The 19017-nt window shown below is 44.7% G+C and overlaps 1 long non-coding RNA gene across 1 annotated transcript in view; it reads left to right on the forward strand.

The window, feature by feature from the left end:
* Positions 1-10436, forward strand: part of LOC143844271 (uncharacterized) — a 108184-nt gene extending 97748 nt beyond the window's left edge. Inside the window, exons 2-3 of the long non-coding RNA XR_013233910.1 lie at positions 6604-6736; positions 10340-10436. This is a non-coding gene — a long non-coding RNA (uncharacterized LOC143844271). The remainder of the gene's footprint in view (positions 1-6603; positions 6737-10339) is intronic.
* The last annotated feature ends 8581 nt before the right edge of the window (positions 10437-19017 follow it).

A 19017-nucleotide genomic window follows, 5' to 3' on the forward strand; every position in this document is an offset into this window, starting at 1 on the left:
AGGATCTGTTTACCCAGCACATTTCATATATTTACTCAAATTACATTTGGGCTGCTGCTCCTGCAAGTCCTGGAGAGAAAAGGTGCCAGCCATTTGATACTAGAGAGTCCTGCATTTAACTTCAGGGGAGAACAGTACTTGTGATTCTGTCACCCAAGGTGAAAGAGCCAAGCTGCATTTTATGTTAACGTTAAGCTATTTGTCCTTATTTGGCTGCCACTTTTATTACAGTCTACAATGTAGATGGCATAAATTTCAGCATGCTTCCAAACAGAAATGAGCTGGTTTTATCCGTATGTTCTATACATCAAAAAGTTCCTTTTAATTTTGCGGTGCTTGCAGTTATTCTACAGCTGAAGAGGAAAGAGAAGGTAATTGTAAGACACTTTGAGACTCCTTTGGGTAGAGAAAAGCAGCATATAAGAACCAACTCTTCTTCTTCTTCTTCTTCTTCTTCTTCTTCTTCTTCTTCTTCTTCTTCTTCTTCTTCTTCTTCTTCTTCTTCTTCTTCTTCTTCAGTAATATCAGGGCTCTCTCAGTCTCACCTCCCTCACAGGATGTCTGTTGTGGGGAGAGGAAGGCAATTGTAAGCCGCTTTGAGACTCCTTCTGGTAGAGAAAAGCAGCATATAAGAACCAACTCTTCTTGTTCTACTTTGGAAGGTGCCCCATTAAAGGCCCTCCTTTCCCCAAGCCCCACCTCCTCAGGCTCCACCCTCAAAACCTCCAAGTATTTCTCAACCCAACCCATCATCCATTTGCCATCTTCCCACAGATAAGCCCTGTTTAGACCACAAACAAAAGATTCCACGGAGCATAAAGAGTCAACAAGATGAGCTGTGCTGCTATCATTTGATAAACAGTCTCCGGATGGGCTTTGGTTTGCAGAATGCTATTTTTCAGCTGATGTCTGGCATAGGAATTCTGAGCTGAGTCTGTGGTGAGCAGCAGATTGCCACAATGACTTTTTTTTTGCTACGTGGCTTCTGACTCCTCGCCGCTTTTACAAAGCCTGGCATTGCCGTACATAGGTTTTTCTTGGATGCGGCAAATGAACGGTTGTGTTCCCTGAACAAATTACAAGGCCAAGCTGTTTTATGGCAAGTGGCTGGCGTCTAACCTCCCTTATATACTTTGTGGCCATAAGTGAATATAATAAAAGCCAGTGACTTTACTGCAAAACATTCATATGATTGTCCAGCGTCCTTTCAAATAACACTCCTAGTCGGGACTGCCAATCAACATCTTGCGATGTAGCCACTAAAGCCCAGACGGTATTTTAAAATGTTTGTTTGCATATCAAGCAAATCAGCGCATTATTATTTCAAATTATGATTTTTCGTATAAAGCACAACAGAGAATATGAGGGAGCCTGGTTTTGCTGGACTGTGGCTATATAAAGGCACCAGGAGTAGCAAACAATAGAAAATTGGCAAGCTTGTGTTTTTTGGTATTGCGTATCCTTCTACATTTACATGAGCTTTTTATCAGTTGACCATTCCTAAATATTTCTTTTGGTTTAAATGCCTTTTCCGCCCTGGCCCCAGCCTGATGGAACCTGCTGCCACCAGAGACCTGGACCCTAACGGAACTATCACAGTTCCGCAGGGCTTGTAAGATGGCACTGTTCCACCAGGGCCCATTCTGCACATATAGGATAATGCACTTTCACTGTGCTTTGGCAGCTGGATTTTCCTGTGCAGAACAGGAAAATCTATTTCGAAAGTGCATTGAAAGTTTTTTATCCATTGTGTGTAGAATAGGTGGACGGTTGAGGCCAGAGCACATAACAAAACCAACGAGTCTCCCCCTCCTCTCAGAACATACCCCTCCCCCCCCACACACACATACAACACAACACAGCAGCATAACTGGCCAGTGACTCAGGTTAAAAATAAGACCAACTGAGTAATCTGCTGAGCAACTGGAATTATTCTTTTAGACGTTTTAATGTTGTATTATTTGTAACTAGCTTCAAAGCCCATTCATAAGAACAGGTCTTGAAAGGGTCCCCTCCCCTGGCCCCTAGCCAGGTAGCTTGAAGTAGTCTTGGGCAGCAGCTCGCAACCAGATCAAGTGGGGCGGGTGGGGGCTGAGCAGCTTGTTAGCAGGGACAACAAAGAGCAGTCAGATAGTCAGCTCCTTAGCAGTCCTTAACGAGCAGTCAGCAGGCCCTTGTCAGCAGGCCCAGCCTAGCAGGCCAATAGGCCCTCATTAGCAGGCCCTCCACCATGATCCTTTGCCCAGGGCCTCTCCCCTTACCTGCTGCTGGCTCCAGGCACTGAGGCGTCTGAGAGCAAAGAGGCTAGAGTCCATGGATGGAGGGTGGGAGGTGCAGGGGCAGGGCCAATCAGGGCAAATCTGGCTGCACCCTGATTGGCCCTATTCCAACTTGGACAGCCGGACACGTCCCACCCGCTAGGCTGTTTCATAAATATATAGAGGAACGACAATAGATATGGATTTTTATTGAATGGTCACGTCAATTTTCATATGTTGTACAGTGTCCCAAGCCTTATACCAGTGGTTCTCAGCCTGGGGGTTGGGCCCATTTGGGGGTCAAATGACCCTTTCACAGGGGTCACGGCAGGGCAAGCAGCTTGGCTGGGGGTGGGGAGCACCATCTAGAGCATTTGTCTGTCTGAAGCAGTGGAAAAGAGCAAGATTGGCATGGTGGGACAAGAGGCAGAACTGAACTGAGAAACCTCGGGGGGAAACCAATTTATATACAACCAGGAACAATAGATTTTCACACCATTGGTCAGTTTTGGTTTAATTTCTGTGAAAGAACACTTGCATAATTATTTGGTTGTGGGTCCCCACAACATGAGGAACAATATTAAAGGGATGCAGTATTACAAAGGTTGAGAACCTCTGCCTTATAGGGATGGGTGGTTAATAAATGCAACAATAATATGTTACCCTCCCCCAGCAGTTCCTTCCATTTTCACAAAAGTTGTTTCCTGGCATGAACTAACCCACCACATTGGTTATGGAGAATCGATAAAACTGCCTTCCTGCTTCTCAGTGGTGCTCAAGGAAGAATGCTCAGTTTCATCTCCTTCCTTCTCCCCTGTGCAGAACTCAGACCTGTGTGGAAAGGAAGAGACTGCTGACTATTACAAGAACAGAGAGGGGAATGTAGAGAAGATCTCCAGTCTTTGTACTAAGGGATTACATGCTGTATTTGTACCGCTGTATTTACTAGAAAATACAATCTCTGGCATAGTAGTCACAATTCTTGGGGCACCCAGACCAATTATTGGCCAGCTTGATGCATTTTTCTTTGTCACCTGCAGGCATGTGAACTGCTGGATTCCCCCCTCCCCCCTTTATAATTTCGATGCATTTAATCCAAGGCACCCCAAGTTGCTCAAGTGGTGTTAAAACCTTGAAACCCACACATCCTTTGACATCAGTTCTTATCATCAGAGGTGAAAGGTGACCACCCTATATTTCAATCTGAATTAGCTGTGGGTTTATTTGCTTTGGGGTGGGGTGGGGTAGGGGGCGGTGGTAAACCAAAAGAGATTGACTGCGAAAAATTCAAATGTACCCGAGAAAAGTTATGTTTAGCATTATACATATATATATTAAAAAAATATCCCAAATTTTTTTGAAGGCGTCATTTGGGGTTAATCCTGTGGCTGTTCTGTCAAATGCTAGGCTCCTGTACAGATATTTGTGTATATATGAACAACTGTTGTTTTTTTTTTAATAATCTGCCAAGAAACCCTAATCTCCCTTTGCAGTTCTCCTGGGATTTAATTAGAATGGTTTCCTACAGCCTGACATGTTTATGAGGCATAGGTAAAGAGACAGTTCATAAAGCTGTCAATTTCCTGAGAAATTAGAGAAAAATTGGGCTTCTTAGTGCCTGGGCAATTCCGTGCCGCTGATACAGTAGCCTTGCGAACAATGAAATCAAAGGCCCCATAACAAGATACTGATGCATTAGATATGGGCCGGGTTTAAAAACCATATACAAGAGCATTTGTCAATTTGAATGCCTAAAGAGAGAAGTATGGGAAACGAAATAGAAGCTCAGGTAGCTTCACAGGAGACTGTTTGGATTTCAGCCGTGTGAGGATGAATAATAGCCTCTTCGTCGCTTCGATGATAGCTGCAAATTTGCCTTTCATAAGACAAGTCTTAGGGAATCAAATCTGCAAGATGAAAAGGAACAGAACGGATATCCCGGCTCTGTTGCTATCTGCACCGTTCTGCTTACATAAACCCTTCACGCCTGGCTCCTATAAACTGCCTGCTTGTAACTAATAGCCTGTATTAAAATGGAGAGTCTGGATAGATCAGCAAAGGACTGTATTACTATTTATGGTCGCTGTGGATTGGCAGGTGGGCATGTTGGCAAGCAAGACACGACTCCGGTTGGCATGAACAAGGCCACAGCTTTATTGTAAACGACCTCCAGCCGGAGGGTTGGCATGGCATGAGTGTCAGAGCCCCCATCAGCCGTCTGGCCGCTCATGCTGGGCCCTGAGGGCTCCCTTGAGCCTGTTTTCTCTCAGTCAGGAGGACAGACATGCCCCCAGGGAGGCAGCTTGGTGGGTGGCCAATAGATGCCCACCTCATTTGGTCACCCAGCTGCCCCTGACCTACCCAGCCGGATAGGCTGCACTCATGCAAGCTGGTCTCTTATGGAGATCCTCTCCTTCAATGCTCTTGTATGCAAACTGGAGCTCTGACAAACCCTGGGCTCTACCTCATGCCCCCTTTAAACCACTGTGATGGAACATAAAACAACAATATAACCAAATACCAAGAGCGGGAGGGTGGGAAGCTGTCCTGGTGGCAACTGGCGGTAGCTGTCCTGGTGGCAACGCATGTGGCGCCTTAAATAGGTGCCACGAGGCCCGCCCCTTTACCGCTGCCAATGTGTGCGCCCACCTGTGTGTACCCGCATGCTGACAGGTGTTGTCGCGCCTTGCCAGCCATCCCCTGTGTCATCAATTGGCGGCTGCAGTTATTTTTTTTTAAGTTAATTTTGTGGCATGGGGGAGGGGGAAGGAAATTTGAGTCCCCAAAACAACAGCTGTGAAGGGATTGGTGGCTTGTCTTAATAGACAAGCTGAGGAGCGGGGAAAGAAATTCAGTTTGTTCTCTTTTCTGGCTTCTCTGCTGCCTCATAGGGAGGCGAAAAGCCTCAATGAGGGGTCAGGAAAATGCGGGAGGGGTCTCCCGTCAGGAAACTTGCAAGCCTTTTTGACCCTGGTCCCAGCTTGGTGGAATGCACTTCTGAGTGAGATCAGGGTCCTCTGGGGCCTCAACCAGTTCTGCAGGGCATATAAGATGGAGCTATTCCACAGGCCTATGGTTGCAGCCCCAAATAACTACCACCAATAAATGCTGGTCTCACCACTTGGAGAAAGACCAGCTCCTGATGCCCAACTCCCCCTGCCTGGAAATATTAGATTAATAATGTTTTCAACTTATTTTTATATATGATGTTTTATGAATGCTCTGACCTGTTCTGAGTAAAACAGAAAGAGTGGGTTAAAATATATACTTATTATTCTTCTTGTTGTTGTTGTAGTTGTTGTTAAGATCTGGTTTTTATATTTTACTTTTCACTACCCAAAGGAGTCTCAAAGCAACTTACAATTGCCTACCCTTCCTCTCCTCACAACAGACACCCTGTGAGGTAGGAGAGGCTGAGAGCTCTGAGAGAACTGTGACTGGCCCAAGGTCACCCACTGGTTGCATATGGAGGAGTGGGGAATCAAACTCGGTTCTCTAGATTAGAGGTTACTGCTTTTAACCACTACACCAATTTTTATCACCATGGAATTTAAAATAAGCTGTTACTAACAAACCTTTGGACATAAGTAGAGTTAGTGTGGTTTCTGGCAGGGGCTAATGGGAATTGTAGTCCATGGACATCTGGAGGACCACAGGTTGACTACCCCTGCTTCATTTGACTGAAACAGTAAGTTATGCACTTATGTGTCATTTTTACTGTCTGGATGCTAGATATTAACTTTCTGTATGAACCTTGATTTGCTCTCTTTTGTTGTACTGTTCCCTTGACTTACTTGCATTTGTCTTCATTAAAATTCCTTCTTTTTGCCCCATTCCCTGCTCAAGTTTGTCTCCTCCTAGACTTTAAACATTATAGCCATTACTACCCTAAAAGATATTGTAAGAAGTCATCTTATTCCAAGTCCCTCTGATGTCTCTCTTATAAGCCATAACCCACCCGAGGGAGAATTCTTCTTCGGTCCTGAACATAATATTTTTTTGTGCCTCTTGCAAGATTATTTAAGTTCCTTTCTCTTCCTCATTTTTTTCTAGGTTTCTAACATACTTATTATTTTTCTTTAAAAAAAATGTGCTTATACAGTAAAACCTTCCAAACCATCAGATCTACTTTTTAATATATTTTAACACATCTGTGATATAAATGAAAAAATAAAACTTAATGGCTCAGAGTAAAAAAGAAGAGTGTGGAACAGGAATGGGTCAGCGCGGCAAAGCAGAGATTGAGTGCAGATCAAAGAAAGTTAAAATTATTTGACAGTACATGATTTAAAACAGCTTCTCTAGGAAGCCTCCTGTAATAACTTATTCTGTCTTTCACTTGCAGATTGCTGAGCTGTCTTGAAAGAATTCAGAGGCTGCTGAGAGGGAGTATGGCTACGAATTCGAAGATCGTATATAAGATAAAGTGTTACTGTACGATCAAGATGACACTTACTGTATAAAGAAGGGCCTGGATGGTAGTTATGAATTTTCTGAGCTACTGACTGCTCTCTCTCTCTCTCTCTCTCTCTCTCTCAGACAAACACACACTCAGACACACACATAGAAAAATAACGGGATAAAACCTTTCTCTCAAGAGCCACCTTGGGCCAGTCACAGTTCTCTCAGAGTCATCTCAGCCTCACCTACCCCACAGGGTGCCTGTTGTGGGGAGAGGAAAGGAAGATGATTATAAGCTGCTTTGGGACTCCTTCAGGTAGTAAAAAGCAAGGTACAAGCCCAGCCCTTCTTCTTCTCTCCCATTCTGTCCACACATTACAAAGTCCTTTTTATTTGTTGGGGAATAACATGAGGACTTTCTGTCCCAAATGCAAGGGGAGTTTTGTGCCTCCATTAAGCAGGCCAGCTCTTTTTTTTGTTGGCAACTAAAAAAAGGAGGGGACCAAGCTCTTCGAGGAAAGGCTGAGGGGCCTGAGCCAGATGGAAAGGGTGGGATATAAAAGAAAACCTAAAAGAAAAAGGACTTGGGAATGTTCAGCCTGGAGAAGAAGAGGTTGAGAGCACACATAACTGCTCTCTTTGAGCATTTGAAAGGTTGCCCCTTGGAGGACGGTGGGGATCAGTTCTTGTTGGGAACAGAAGCTGGGACCTGCAAGTAATAGGCGGCGGGACTCACCCGAGCCGCCCGTTGGCGGGGGAAGGGCGGGCAGGGGAAGAGCGGCTCGTCCCGGTGGCTCCCGGCGCGGCTGCGTGCTGGGAGCGCCGGCAGAGCGTGCGGCGTGGGCAGCGCAAGGGGCGGGGCCGGCAGAACTGGGCTTGCGCGCTGCCCGGCTTCCCGCCACTCGCGTCCCGGGCAGGCAAGCGACCCTCCCTCCCTCCCTGTATTTAGGTTTTGGGTTCATGTTGTTAATTTCGTCACAGCGGGAAGGCATACGGGAATGAGCCTGTTAAGGGGAGCCGGTGTGCGATCGGCCTCCCCGAAGGGTTCGGGGCCTCAGTAAAGGGGGCAGTCAGTAGCAAGCTGGGGCCTGCCCAGCAGGGTAGGCCTTTCGTAGCTTGCGGAATGACCAGGTGGTCCTGGGGGTCACCCAAGGAGGTCTGCGCCCTTTGGGCCCCCCATCAGGGCCATCTCCCGGTGTAGCAGTCCAGCAGAAGGGTCACGTAGTCCCAGCGGGGAAATAGTTGACGGACTCTGATGCGTGTGGACTATGGGTTGCAGTGTAGCCACTGCCAGGCCAGGCTCATCCCTTATGCTGCGCCAACCCCATTGTTGGGAGATTGTTGAATAAACGCTGTGGCCTGTTATACGCCAATGGATGGAGTCGCGTATTTCTTACTGCCCCAATGGCCTTTTACCTGCCAATGGGTTTAAACTATGTGTAGAACAGTACTGACTACATATCAGGGGAAATTTTTTTTCCAGTCAGAGTAGTTCAGCTGTGGAATCAGCTGCCTAAGGAAGTGGTGAACTCCTTGGCCGATTCCGCATGAGGAATTTGCCCCTAGACCGCCCCTAGTTGCTAGCTGTTTTTAGTGCTGCTTCCACATGATGTCAGCAGCAATCTAGAGCTCTCAAGTGGCTGGTGTGAGTTTTCCCCAGATTTGCTTCAAGATGAGAGAAATTGCAAAATCACGATTTGCCACTTCTTGCTGCCCTGCGATCCGGGGAGCAAAAAGGGGCAAGCCTGTGTGGAGGGAGAAACACATTGACAGTCTCTGTAGTGTTTTGCCTGCCCTCGCACCTGCCTTCCCTTCTCCATTTCCGGATTGGGAATCTTTTTTTAAAATGGTGCGGTCCATGTTGCTGCAGGACCACAAAGCTACATGCCCTCAATAAAAATAAAATGTCTTCCTCATTGTGCTTGGTAATTTTGGGGTTGGGCAGGCAAAACATTCCTGTGTGTGTTTTCTGGTGGTGGGGTATGAATGAGGAAGGGGGGGGGCATGTGATGAAACTGTCCTTTACCTATTTGCTTGGTGTCTGTGCTCTGTGTTTTGAATCATTACTGTGAACACACAATCAGGATCCAGTTCCCATGGCCAGCCTATCAAAAATGTACCCGAAAATAGAGACCATTATAAGAATCCCAAAATGAGGTCTAAGGGGGAATGTTTCATTGTTGTGGCATGATACTGCGGCAACATGGAAGTGTTAGTTTAAAAAAAATGCTTTGGTGTTGTGGCATTTCCCCATAGCAACACAGAAGTGCAGTTTTTTAAAAATTAATTTTGGGACTTAGGGGAGGAAGAAAATTTGAGTCCCTGAAACAACTGTTGTGATGGGATTGGTGGCTTGCGATGACTGACGAGCCGAGGGGGAAGAAGTGCAGGTTGTTCTTCCTTGCCACCTCGTCGGGAGGCAAAAAGCCACGGTGAAGTGGCAGGAAAATGTGGGAGGGTTCTCCAGTCAGGAAGCTTGCAAATGCATGGCTTCCAACCGCACGTTTGCGAGCAGGAAGTGGCACGAGCTTTACGGCTCCATGCAGAATCTGTCCTTCTTCAGCAGCAGCTGAACAGACACATATCCTGGATGCTTTATTCTGATCCTGTACTGAGCAGGGGGTTGGCCTAGATGTCCTGTATGGCCCCTTCCAACTCTGTGATTCTATGATTCATCCCCCTCATGTTGTTTTCTTGTTTTTAAATCACCCTTGGAATATGATCTTGGTTCTGTTGTAAAAATCATGCTGCTTAGATAAAAAACCTAAGTCTCACAAGAGACTAACAGCAGCTGCCTGGGACAGTTTGAAGATGTGGAAATAGAAGGGTATGTGTATGGAGACGAATGTTGCTTCTCCCTGCCTGTTTTGGACAACCACAACAAAAAAGCAGTGAGGTGTGTGTTTGAGGCACCAAATTCCCTTTGCATGTGTGATACGCATGTTGTCCCCCAACAAATGTGAGGGCTTCATAAAATGCAGACAGAAACTCTATCTGTTTGAGACCTCTGTCTTCAGCATCTGTTGTACTCCAACCGATCCTCTCCTGGTAGATTTCTGCCCCACTTGTACAAGTTTCTAAGACAGAGAGGTACCAAAATGTTGTCGTACTTCCTGTTCTACTACCATCATGTGCAAATTAAGGATTGTTTTATACCAGTGGTCCCCAACCTGCGGGCTGCGGCCCGGTGCCGGGCCGCGAAGGCCATGGCACCGGGCCGCGACTCCCTCTCCCCGCCCCCCCGCAGTAAAAAACTTCCCAGGCCGCAAGCTTGCGGCCCGGGAAGCTTCTTACTGCGGGAGGGTGGGGAGAGGGAATCAGGGCCGGCCGTGCCCGTGTGGGTGCAGCCCGATGCGTGGGCGCGGCCAGCGGGTGCGGCCCGATGCGTGGACGCGGCCCGCACGGGCCGCTGGCCGCGCCCCGAATGCCCTGCCAGTCCCCAACCTCAGAAAGGTTGGGGACCACTGTTTTATACTACTTTATGGTATTGTTTTTATGGTTTTAAATTTTAATAAATGGAATAATAATAATTAATGATAATGGACTATGTTCAAACCACTACTCTAGAAGGAAAACTCAGTATTCTAAGAAGACGTGTTGGTTTTTATACTGCACTTTTCTCTTCAAGAGGGAGTCTCAAATTGACTTACAATCTCCTTTCTTTTCTCTCCCTGCAACAGGTACCCTGTGAGTTAGGTGGGCTGAGAGAGCTCTAACAGTACTGCTCGGTGAGAACAGCATTATCACAGCTGTGATGAACCCAAGGTCACCCAGCTGGCTGCATGTGGAGAAGCGGGGAATCAAACCTGGCTTGCCATATTAGGAGCTGCTGCTCTTAACCATTACACCATGCTGGGAATCATGTGGAGCTCCATGGATGTATTGGCTCATTCCTATCTGATACATTTTATATTTAGTGCTCAAATAAATCTCAATATGGCAGTTCTGTGGATACCTAAATCTAGAAACTGGAGCCATGAACTTATTATGACAGATCGTTCTACAAACCACAGAAAATGCTTTCGGTTTTCAGAACAATCAGAAACCTTAAGAAACATACCAGGGTAGTGATGATGGTTTAACCCACTGAAGAGATCAGGGCCCTGCCTAAACTTCCACAATTCTGCTTGGCCTGCAAAAAGGAGCTCCTCCACCAGGCATTTGCTTGAGGCCGACTGGCGCAAAACATCTACAGGTCCTCCCCCCCCCCCCCCCCCGACTGAGAGGTCAAACCTACCCAGGGATTGTCAGTGTTATTGTTCTGTTGAAATGCTGTTCTGGTTGGCATGTTATATCATGATTGTTATCTGTTGTATGTTCTATGTAAATGTTCTACAATGTTTTATGTAAACTGCCCAGAGCCGTATGGAAGGGTGGTATAAAAATCCAAATGAGTGAATGAATGAATGAATGAATGAATGAATGAATGAATGAATGAATGAATGAATGAATGAATGAATGAATGAAGAAGTGAAACTGGTTTCATGTTCCTAGAAGCAATAGAACCTCAAAGCTGGGAAGAATTTTTTTAAGTCCTCTTGCCATTCCATTTACTTATATTTGATTTGTCAGCATCACGTGTTCTACTGAGTTAAAGTTATTCTGTATGCCCTCATTAATTCCACAGCACCCGGGCCAACCACATGTCCAAAATTAAAATTCAGATTTGCATGGAGAAGCGATAAAGAGCACCCTCCTCTGGAATCTGGTACCTGAAGTAACTTCTTCACGCTGATCGTGCTAGAGTAAGACTGGCCTTGAGTTGTACATCTAGCAATGCCATGAATGACTGAACTTTCGAGGCAGGTCTTCACCGCTGAGTTCATGTCTCCAGGGCACTGTAATCCATTTGTCAGAGTTCTTGGGGTCATCTCTGATCTTCAGCTTAGTGACGATCTGTTTCTCTCCTTATCAACCCTTCCCCTCATTCCTTTTCAAAGTTCACCCGTGATGACTTTTCCTGGCCCAGACAGTCACCTTAGCTTTGTTTTGCTGCTCCTTCCTTTTGCATGACCTCAGCGGTCGCTAATGTTGGTGCTCCCAGTGAACTGCTTCTTGCCTGAAGATTCAAAGGGTATTGTATATCTCACCTAGATATACAATGTAATGGTTTTAAAAGCAACCGAAGTGTGACTTACTTTTTGCTCAAAGCTTCTCAAAGTGTTTAGGCCTTGCACAAGCTTGTTTACCTATATAACAGGATTCCCATATAAACCAAATCACATTCTAGAATTGTTGATATTTATAGCTGCTCCTTTTCTCGAACACACGGATATGGAACAAAGAGGTAAGCAATTCCTCACGGAGGCGTAAAGCGTGTACCGCCTCCTGCTTGCAAATGTGCGATAAGAAACCATGTGTTTGCATGCTTTCTGACAGGAGACCCCTCCCGCATTATCCTGCCATCTCGTTGCAGGTTTTTGCTCCCCAACGAGGTGACAGTGAAGCAGGAAATGTGGACAACCCAAAGTTTCCTCCCAGCTTCTTGAGTTGTCAATCAATGAAAGCCCCGAAGACCTGACTTTACTATTAATTTTTTAAAAAATACACTTCCGCGTTGCTAAGGGTAAACCCCACAACAGTAAAACATTTTTTAAATAAAAACTTGTTCTTCCACGTTGCTTTGGGATCACAGCACCACAATAAAACATCTCCTTAAATCCCTTTTCTAGATTCTTTGTATACTGGTCTCACTTTTTGTTTGAGTAGATCTGTGATAGGCTGGCCATGGTAACTAGACCCCGATGATTGTGTGTTAACTATAAAGATTTAAAACACAGAGCATGGATGCCAAGCTAATAGGGAGGTGGCTGCTTCATCACATGATCCCCCCCCTTCTTTTCCCGTTCATACCTCACTGCCAGAAAACACAAACAGGAATGTGTTTTAGCAGTTCAGTCCCAATATTACTGTGCACACTGAAAATAACATTTTATTTGAAGTGAGGGCATGTATTGAGATCAATATTGAGATCTCTAACATTGAGATCATTGTTAGATCTATTGTATTGGTGCCACCGTCTTCTGAATATTATTCTCCCCACCAGGCTGAACTTGGGGGGAAGTCGGGTAACTACGATCAGAATTGTGACCACCACTGCTTATATGTTATATGTGACTTGTTGTTGATATTAATTGGGGTTTTTATGGGGATTTTATTGTGTTTTCACTGTTTATGTTGTAAACCACCCTGAGACCTATTTAGAGAAGGGTGGTCTAAAAAATTAATAATAATAATAATAATAATAATAATAATAATAATAATAATAATAATAATAATAATAATAATAATAATAATAATGTAGCATTCCTGTCATGTAGCAACGTGGACTGTGCCATATTTATTTTAAAAAATCAAGCTGGAAATGGAGAGGGGAGGGTGGGTGGGAAGGCAGGCAGGCAAAATGCTACTGAGACTGTCACACATTTCTCCCTCCAGACAGACTTGTCCCTGTTTGCACCCTGTAGCACGATAAGAAGAGGGAAATTGGGATTTTGTAATTTGCCTCATCACCGAGCAAACTGGATGTAAACTCATGCCACCTGCTGGAGTGCTCTGGGTTGCGGCCGATGTCATGTGGAAGCAGCATGAAAACCCACAAACAATGAGAAGCTGGCCAGGGACAAATTCCTCACATTGAATCGGTTCAGAAATCCATATGAGCATCAGGGTGAACATGACCTTTGTTTAAATCAAAGGCCTGAAATTTATTGGAAGCACATAATTCAGAATGCACCAAGCCCTATGAAGATAGGTTGAGGGACATGGTTGAGGGACTTGGGAATGTTCAGCCTGGAGAAAAGGAGGTTGAGAGGGGAGATGATAGCCCTCTTTAAATATTTGAAAGGTTGTCACTTGGAGGAGGGCAGGATGCTGTTTCTGTTGGCTACAGAGGAGAGGACATGCAGTAATGGGTTTAAACTACAAGTACAACGATATAGGCTAGATATCAGGAAAAAAAATTTCATAGTCAGAGTAGTTCAGCAGTGGAATAGGCTGCCTAAGGAGGTGGTGAGCTCCCCCTCACTGGCAGTCTTCAAGCAAAGGTTGGATACGCATTTTTCTTGGATGCTTTAGGCTGCTTAGGGCTGATCCTGCGTTGAGCAGAGGGTTGGACTAGATGGCCTGTATGGCCCCTTCCAACTCTTATGATTCTATGATTCTATAACTCAGATCATTATATTTTCCATCCAACCACAAATAATGACCATTCATCAGCATGCTGACCATTTTGCACACGTCAGATGATGCACTTTCAATGGGCTTTTGCTACTCCTTTCCTATCCAACATGTGCATCATGGGCCTGGACACAAGTTGGTTATGAATCTTTTAAACTCCTTCAAAAATAGATTCTTAATAGCTAAGATAGTTTTACAAAAATAGAGTCCAAGAGCACTCGAAAGCTCACACCTAGAATAAATCTTTGTTGGTCTTAAAGGTGCTCTTGGACTCTATTTTTGTTGTGCTACTTCAGACCAAACATGGCTACCCACTGGACTGTAAAATAACTTTGGTTCTCTTAACCAGGTGTTTCCTGATCAGGCTGAGAACAGAAGCCAAGCAAAGTTAGCCTGAATCCCAATCAAATGCGTTGCCAGCCCGGAGACCTGACTGATCAGGTGTGTTGCAAGACATTAAGCAAGTCACCTTCTAAGATTCCTTGTGGTAATCAGCTGTGCCTAGAAGCCTCTAGAGACCCAGGTGATTGCAGTTGTACCTACATCTAACTCCCATCAGTTCTCTCTCTCTCTCTGAAGTGCAAATCACCAAGTTCCCAGAGAGAGGCTTCCTATGATTTGAACAGACTCAAAGCCTCAACCAACATTTCTGAAAAGCCAAGAAACTGCGAGGCAATGCTAGTTTCATGACAAGGCAAGGTAAGCAAGCCAGGCTGTACAGTCTTATTGGTCTTAGGGCCTCAGGAGCCAGTTTTCTTGGCATTGGATTGCAGGGCTTAAACCCCCGGGTGGATGGGCACCAGGGAATGGCTTTGATGAACAGCATCACTCAGCCCAGTCTGCTGTTTAGGCAATGGAAAGTGAAAGTAGCTAATTTTAGTGCTTGGAGCTTGGAGCCAGCCAGACTGGTGAATCCTTTGGGTAGCCTACCATTGCCAATTCTGGATTACCTGGAAGCTTTGGGGGTGGAGCTGGAAGTAGGTGGGATTTGGGGCAGGGAGGGGCCTCAGGGAAGTGTAATGCTATGGAGTCCACCCTTCCAAGCAGCACTTTTCCCCAGTGGAGCTTGACTCTGGGCATCCCCAGGCCCCACCTGGAGACTGGCATCCCTAGTAACCACTTAAGGTCTCTTCACTATTTTTTTTAAACCAGATGTACTTCAGCTGCTAAAATGAATAAACCTTAGCTTAAACCAAATTTGTACTATGTGTATGCCTGCCTTGCAGAAGCAAGGGACCATATGGTTGTACAAATATTTCTGGATTTTTTTAAGATCCAGGCATTTATTGGCATTAGCAGTGGGCTATAAAAAGGTATGTGTTGATGTTCATTAATGCACAAAAGCAGACTTGCAAAAATATTTTAATTCCATGATTGGAATTATAAAATAAAGCCAGGCATTTAAGTACAGCAGCTCCCAGCAGCAGGGGCTGGTAAAAAAAAATGTGGACTATTGCCCTTACATGAAAAGAACTCTAGCTTTAAGGTAGAATACTTTTGAAGAACAATGACTGTGAATCACTGTGAATTTTTTTTTTTTTGCAAAAGATGTATTTCCCACCATGAATCTTTTCATAGCTTTCTTTGCATCAAATATCAAGCATCCCAAAATTCTGGCACTCAGTTGTTGCTGTTATTAAGTTATTATGGCAAAATGCATTTTAATGTTGAATTCTTTATTCTGTAATTGGAGTCTCAGTTACTTTCAGCTCCATGAAAGCAATTTAACTTGAAATTGGCTCAAAAAGATTTCTGCTCAATATTTGGTGTTTATTTATATGATTTCCAGGAGATTTCCCAGCTATTATTGCAGAAGCACTGCAGAAAGCAGTTCTATCAAGCACCTTACAGTCCCGTATTAAAGCTGAAATAAAATGAATACCGCAAAATGACCCCGGGCTAAAACAGGACAAACTTAAGCAGCAGGCAATAGCTTCCTGAGGCAGAATCTTTATGCTTTTCTTGAATATTAGAGAGAGCCATGGAATCCTATTCTAAGCTCTGGAGCAGCCACCAAAAAAGCCCTGATTCTGAATGCTCCTGGGATCTCCATATTAGATCACAAACTGCATTAAGGTCATCTTAATCTTTGAAAAAGTGTGAATGGAACAAAGGGGCGGGAAGAAGTGCGGAAAAATATCGCCTCCTTTGTTGCGATTCTGGCGAGACCGGAAACCTGTGGGGAATGAATAGACCGCTACTGGGACTTAAATATTCCGCTAAAATTGAAGGTGTGCGGAATGACGAAATTCCACCATTAAGTATAGTGTTTCTGCATGCTGCAGACATTTAGCAACATTGGTCATTGTGAGGAATGGCCCTGTTAATTGCTGTTGGGCACTATTTACTTTGTGTGTGTGTATGTGTGGGGGGCATATCACATTCTTGTCTTATCTGGGAGTCTCCCAGAGGATGGACTGGAATTTGCAAGTACTTCTCCTGTGTGGAGTTCAGTAGCAAGTCCATTAGGAAGTATTTTTCCGGTGTCTGAGGGGAGTTCATTAGAACATCCATTAGTCATGGTTATGACTTGCTAATACAACCCCACAACCAGTTGACTCCAGCAGTGAAAGCCTTTGACAATTCAATACGAGGGCAACAATATCCATCATTTTCTGAAAAGGCACACCCTTCACTTTCATGACAACCAGAGGAAATGAAGAGCATTGTATATTCATGAATATTGCAAAGCATGGCCGGGTCCATTCAGTTTCCTGTTGGTTAAAGCACCTTGCATGCGAGAATGTTTTCCTTCATGACTGCTTGGTAAGAAGTAGCTGCTGCATTAATCTGTACATCTTAGCCATTGCATTAGCAATGATGTTTTAAAGCAGGGGTAGTCAAACTGCGGCCCTCCATATGTCCATGGACTACAATTCCCATGAGGGCCTGCCAGAGAATGCTGGCAGGCCCTCATGGGAATTGTAGTCCATGGACATATGGAGGGCCGCAGTTTGACTACCCCTGTTTTAAAGTATGGATTCGATCCTATCGCTAATAGAAATGATGTGGATCTTTGTTATGCTTTCTTCCACTGCAGTCCCTTATGACTCCAAGTTCTGGAAATTAGGGGGAATGGGCCAAAACTGCTTTCTTGCCCAATATTGAGAATGAAGGAACTGGAAACTGTTGCAATCCATACCTTTCCTGGTGCGTCCAACATAAGCAGGTTTTCCCAGTTCAATTGCCTTTTCTGTTTCAGGAGCTTGATCTGTATTTCCTTCCATTCTTCCTTTAAAAAGGAGAATTTTTAAAGAAAACAATTGTTGCGTTTAAGCTTACCTCAGTTTCCAGTCCTTTTGTTTGACTGTGCAATATCAGTAGTGTGCATGATTCAACAGCATAAGAATAGCCTGCAGGGGCTATTGGAGGTTATGTGTATTTAGCATAATTAGAATGGGGGCCATTCTGCACATCTATTAAAAATTGTGCCCCCCCCACCACCATTTCTCACCTCCTCATACTCTCGCTTTCTTCTTCTACTTACTCATGCTTCCTGGAACTCCACGTGGCTGATTAAAATGGTGGAGGAGAGGAACTCACTATACCCAAGAGTCTCCCCCTGCCTGTCAATCATGGCAGCCAGCCAATCACCTTTCTCCCAGTTTTAAAGGGAAAGCTAGCAAGCAATCTCTTTTTAAAGTAAAAATTACCCATTGCTATCTAATCATAGATGCATAGTGCATATTTTAATGCCACCCTGACTTAGAATTAGACTTGAAGATCAACAAAAGTAATTGTTTTCCTAATTTTTTTGAGGGGGAGGGGTTGAGAGGCATGCTTTTTGCACCAACTGGTGGGTTGAAATTTTTTTTCTCTGCCTGGATGAAACAATACGTATTCGTTGCTCCAGATAGCTACTACACAAAAGAAAGCCCCATTCCAGGGAGAAGGGAAAGGGAGGAGGGTGGGCACTGGAGACGGATATCACGCTACTTCTGGCCACTTTGATTATGCACAGCTATTTCACTAGTGGCTGCTGGTTGCTTTCCTCCTGCTCGTGCAACTTAGTTGGGGGAATCCAGTTTTGAGGATTCCCCAACTACCGCTTTAAAAATGGAGGATATAGCTGCTGGAATGCTGGATGCTGACATCATTTAAAACATTAAAAAAAAAAGCATCTGCAAGAGGTAACCCTTTCACTTCATTTTCTGGGTGCGGAATTTCCTGATATTTTTCAAATCTCCTCTAGCATCCTGATTGGCTCAGCTGGAGACTTCCTGCTCCTTTGAGCATATTTCCTCCCAGTTTGCCTCCACAACAGACTGAAAGCATGCAAAATCCAACTCTTCATCCTCCACATCCTCCTTCTTCATCATTGAATTGTAAATGAAACATTGCCTTATTATTCATAAGGTTGCCAGCTCCAGGTTAGAAATACTTGGAGATTTTTGGGGTGGAGCCTGAGGATAGTGGGATTTGGGGAGGGGTGGGACTTCAGTGGGACATAGAGTCCACCTTTCACAGCTACCATTTTCTCCAGAGGAACTGATCTCTGTTGCTTGGGGACCAGCTATAATCCAAGGAGATCCTAGACGATCACCTGAAGGTTGACAGCCCAACTTACTTAGGTAGATTTATAGCTTCACCATTGAGTATCAAAAGAGTAATTGCTCTATTCTGCCTTTTGCTATCTTAACTCAAGGCTAGCCCAAAATAGACCAGTTAGCTGCACACCATTAGCTGTTATTTGGGATATATATTTCAGTCAAGTTCAGTTTAATAGAAATGAAGAACCCATATGACCCTCACAAAGGAAAGGGAACTATTTACTTATTTCTGCACGGACATAATCAAAATGCGCTCCAAACCGTAAGATATGTTGATCTTGAAATGAAAGGGGACAAGTAAAATACTGGATGTACATTGTATTTATAGGATTCTCTCTGCAGTTACAACAGGTCGTGCAACAGTTACAGCAGGCCTTCAAAGGGGGAGGGGGAGTTATTGTGATATAGAAGCCAAGAAAAGGGGGGGGCATCAGTAAGAGGCATGCATCACCCCCTCCCTCTAAGCTTCCAAAGGAAGGAGCCCTGAACACCTTCTCCTGAGGAATTTAGGCTCATATCTGTTGTGGGAAGTGGATATAAGAAAAATGCCATGGGTATGAAGAGAATGGGGGGAAAGGCCATATATTTCAAGAAAGAATATTGTTTACAAGGAGTGTTAATAGGTTTCA

This window comes from Paroedura picta, chromosome 9, assembly GCF_049243985.1.
Source record: "Paroedura picta isolate Pp20150507F chromosome 9, Ppicta_v3.0, whole genome shotgun sequence".
Classification (NCBI taxonomy): Eukaryota; Metazoa; Chordata; class Lepidosauria; order Squamata; family Gekkonidae; genus Paroedura; species Paroedura picta.